Source organism: Microtus ochrogaster, chromosome 5 (genome assembly GCF_000317375.1).
Source record: "Microtus ochrogaster isolate Prairie Vole_2 chromosome 5, MicOch1.0, whole genome shotgun sequence".
Taxonomy (NCBI): domain Eukaryota; kingdom Metazoa; phylum Chordata; class Mammalia; order Rodentia; family Cricetidae; genus Microtus; species Microtus ochrogaster.
Genome location: NC_022012.1, coordinates 49,488,669 through 49,493,272, shown reverse-complemented (window position 1 = coordinate 49,493,272; position 4,604 = coordinate 49,488,669). Strand labels below are relative to the sequence as shown.

Genomic DNA, 4,604 nt, shown 5'->3' with positions numbered 1-4,604 from the left:
GCGCCTTCGCACCGGCGGCTCTCCCGGGCCCGCGCCTGCGCTCTCGCTGCCCGCACCCGCGCGCGTTCCGGAGGCTGCAGAGGGGCCGTGCGGCTGTCTAGGAAACGGCGACCCGCATGGGCCGCGTGCGGGCAGTCATCCCGGCCGAGGGGAGTGGGGGCATCACGGCGCGGGTGACCGGGTCGCGAGTGAGAGCCCCAGGCGGAGGCTGGCGCCTGCGGTGCCACCGCACCACCCTGGGTGCGTTTTCACACGCTGCGCAGCGAGCGGCGGCGCGCAGTGACCTCCGAGGTTTCTGCCTGCTGTCCCTGGAGTGTGCATTGCCCCCAAGGAACCTTTGAAGGCATTGCCCACCTCTCAGTGCCCCCGCTCGTCACATCCTCATGTGACAGATACAGTTGTGTGTTAGTCGCGCTTTGTCGAAGAGTTCTGCCCTGGAAGCACCTGTCCCGACTGAGAATGCTTTGAGGAGACCAAGTCACCGAGCTACCTAAGGGGTTTGTGGTTTGGTTTGATTTTAAATCCTTACGTGTAAATGTACTGCCGTGAACAATTTTTAAAAGCAGTTTATAGTCAAATTTCTGTTAAAATATAGCCCCTTTCCTTTTAGGTTCTGGCCTTTTAGTGTTAAGATAATTTAAGATTAAGAAAAAAAAAATCCCTCCTTTCTCTAGGACACAAAGTTTCTGAGTGACTTTGGGGTTCTTCTTCCTGGCTTCCCTTCCAGAGTAAGCACTATTTGGTTAGGTTCACGCGGCCTTCAGGAATTCCCTGCGACTTCCTTGCCTTCTCTTACCACTCAGCCTTTCTAGCGGAAACGATGGAGATTAGAATTAATGACTTTTAAACCCAGGCCATAGAACTGCCTCATGGGCTCGGGTCAGTCTTTCAATAGAAGCAGGAATATCTAGATAGGGGAAGCGCATCTAATCTTGGCCAACTGGAGGAAAAAATATAATTTCTTTGTTTGATCCTTCCTCACCTTCCAACATTTCTTAGCCATCTCTAATGTTCCCTTTCAAAGGGGAAAAGTCCTCAGAGGAGACAGCTGTAGGGGTTACCTGGTTTGGCAGGATTTTCCTCTGCCAATTTTAGCGGAAGTAAGATGGAAGGGAGAGTGGATGCTCTCTCTCATGTTATCCTCTCCCCCACCCCATGTAGAACAGCTACACATAAGGTTTCCTCAAAGGTAGTCAGCATCATTCCCGACAATGTGCGGGTAGACATCTGGCAAAACATTCAGATAGAAGCACGGGTGTAGACTTTTTGAATAAGACTCCAATAATAAGCCCAAGAAACAATCCTTGGAATTATATAATGGGACTGTATGAAATTACAAAGTTTCCATAGTTAACCCCCCATGTGTCCCCAAAAATCAAGAGAGGGAGACAGCCTACAGAATGGGAGAAAAAGTCTGCCAACTTATTTGTTTTTTTTTTTTAAAAATCCCCCCCCCCCAGTTATTAGGAATTGAATCCATTGCAGTTTAGGAATTGCCATCATTAGATTGGCCTGCAGACACAGCTGTGGGGCATTCTCTTGATTAATGATTGATGTGGGAGGGCCCAGCCCACTGGGTGGAGCCACTCTTGGGCAGGTGATCCTGGGTGCTATAAGAAGGCAGACTGAGCAAGCCAGGAAACGGTGTTGCACAGTGGTCTCTGCTTCAGGTCCTGCCTCCGACTGTTAATTATAAACTGTAAGTCAAATAAAGGCTAATTAAATAAACCTCTAATTAAATATTAAAAGTAGGACAAGTATTTACAGGGAGAAAAATTGACTGCATCTATTTATCTAGAAACTTTGTATTCTAATGCAGCTTTTTTTTCTTTAAATCTGTGCTACTTTAGAGTAACTTTTTTTTTTTTTAAACCATGGTTGTCTAACAAAACCTGGAGAGAGACATGTATATAAAATACACATCTCTGTCATTGCATTCTGGCTTGCTTGTTTTTGCAGCACTGGGGATTGAACCCAGGGACTCATTTGTGCTACGCACGTGCTCTGCCACTGAACTGTAGCCCAGTTACAGGTTTCTTCACTCTTGTCGATTTTTTTCCCTTCTCCTCAACCCCATGGTAAATTAAAAAAAATCCCCAAACATTTGCAGCTTGTCAGCTCTCTGTTTCCCCCTGGTGGTGTGTCACTTCCACAGCACACGTCCAGACTAAGATCTTCCTTTGATACTCTCTGGGCGCATTGGTTCTCAGTCTTACCTATGTGATCCTTTTAATACAGGTCTTCATGTTGTCATGACTGCCAACCATAAAATTATTTTGGTTTTTCGAGACAGGGTTTCTCTGTAGCTTTGGTGCCTGTCCCGGAACTAGTTCTTGTAGACCAGGCTGGCCTCGAACTCCCAGAGATCCGCCGGGATCTCTCTCGAGTGCTGGGATTAAAGGCGTGCGCCACCACCGCCCGGCCGCCATAAAATTATTTTTGTTGCTACTTTATAACTGTTATTTTGCTACTGTTAATGGATCATAATTTAAATATCTGTGTTTTCTGATGGTCTTAGGCAGCCCCTATGAAAGGGTCATTTGACCCCCTAAAGGGTTCCCCACTCACAGGTTGAGAACTGTTGCCTTAGAGTGTTGAAACCTTAGCTGGGGGTGGGGCGCATAACGACAAGATGCTTTTCTGCTTTCTCTGTTTTTGTCTGCTCTTTTCATAAATACTAAGCTCTGGGGTTCAGGGAAGGTTTATCGTTGATCTAGACTGAAATCTACCGCAGGCTTCTGGGAGCTGGTATTTAGCAACCCTGGCCCTTCTGGAATCAGTGAAGAACATGTGTTTAAAGTCAGATTCTGGAGCGTCTCAACACACTGAAATCTAATTTCCAGAAGATTGAAGAGTTTTGTTTTAACTGTTTCAGGTGATCATTGATAGGAAAGGCTGGGGACTCCACCAGCTATAAATAGCACAGGTGTTGCTTCAGTACGTGGCAGATGACTAACAGGAGGGAGGCCCTTTGTGTGGGCACATAAAAGAGCTGCGGAGTGACAAGAAAGAGGATTAAATGCAGGATGGAAGAAACTGCCTAAGATTTGTGGGTTGTTTTCTCGCCAGACAGCAGTTTCTGAGGTGGTGGCCAGACAGCAGTTTCTGAGGTGGTGGTGTCATCGGCATAATATCTGTGTCAAGATGCCTTGAGAGGTAGGCCACATATTTTATATGAAAAAATCGCCCTTTTTTCTATAATGTGGGGGGATGCCAGTACTCCCAGCACTGGAGAAGCTGAGGGAGGAGGATCCTGAGTTTACAGTTAGCCTGGGCTACGTAGGGAGCTCAAGGCTAGCCTGAGCTATGTAGCAAGATCCTGTTTCAAAAATCGATAGTCAGAAAGAAAGAAAAAAAAAAAAAAACAGTGTTGTCAGGAGCACCGGAATCCCACAAACAGAAATTTATGCATCTTCAGACCATGACTGTGAGACTACAGGAGGGCGAATTGAAGATGATGATGGTCCTGTGAATATCTGGGGAAGAAATGATTCCAAGATTAAAATTTCTGTTCAAGTGGCTAATTGAAAAAAAAAAATCTGAAAAAAAAGAAAAAAATTACCAATCTGATGCCTCATGATTTGCAAAGATTGGAGTTAAATTGTGGCTTATCTCCACGTGCATATTTCGTAAACACTTTCAGGTGATGAACTTTTAACACAGCTTTGCTGATGCGGAACGTACAGGGGAAAGCCAAGCTGTCAGTGAGAGCTGGAAAAGTAGATAGATGTTATTTGATGTGATATTTGTCTGAGGCTTAAGTATTCATAGTAACTACTAACAGCAGCCTTATAAAAATCCTGCTGAGAGGGCTGGAGAGATGGCTCAGAGGTTAAGAGCACTGACTGCTCTTCCAGAGGTCCTGAGTTCAATTCCCAGCAACCACATGGTGGCTCACAGCCATCTATAATGAGACCTGGCACCCCCTTCTGGCTTGCAGGCACACATGGAAGGAATGCTATACACATAATATAATAAATAAATATTAAAATCCTGCTGAGACAGCTTTAATGAGTAAATATAGTTGACATAATTAGCAACATTCATATGCAAATGGTCTATATTGGACGCAACAGAAGATACAATAGCATGCATTTATTCGGCTTCAATAAACAACCGTAGTGAGCGTGGTGGTATTTACCTGTGGCCCCAGCTCCTGAGGAGGCTGAAGCGGGAGGACAAGAACTTTGAGGCCAACCTTAACTGCACAGACATTTTGAGGCTGCCCTGCACAGTTTTCTGTACCTTTCTCACAATATTAAAAGAAAAAGGTTCAGTTCCTAGTAAACATGTATGCTCACCTGTGTGCACATGTACAGAAACAGAGAGAGAGAAAGAGAGAATTTCACACTGGAAGAAGGCCCCAGACTTAGTCACCAGCATCTCCTTCAAATTAGCGCCTTTTAACTATTTACCCTGTGACATACTTTCTCCTCCACATGATCATTAACTTAGAAAACCCTTCTGATGGAGTTAGCCTTTAGTGAAACATGACCTCAGCTGCTCAGTATATTCCAAATAAATTCATACAAGTTCAAGGCAAACCAAGAATTGAAGTTTGGATCTTAACCCCATCTTTATTTCTTGGCTACTCACATTTCATT

The 4,604-nt window shown here is 45.0% G+C and overlaps 1 protein-coding gene across 1 annotated transcript in view; it reads right to left on the bottom strand.

Annotated features, from left to right (window-relative positions):
- The window catches only part of Tmem266 (transmembrane protein 266), a 108,916-nt gene extending 108,860 nt beyond the window's left edge, over positions 1 to 56 (bottom strand). The window contains exon 1 of the mRNA XM_026779468.1: positions 13 to 56. The gene's annotated coding sequence lies outside the window, so the exon portion shown is untranslated. The remainder of the gene's footprint in view (positions 1 to 12) is intronic.
- Between the last annotated feature and the right edge of the window lie 4,548 nt (positions 57 to 4,604).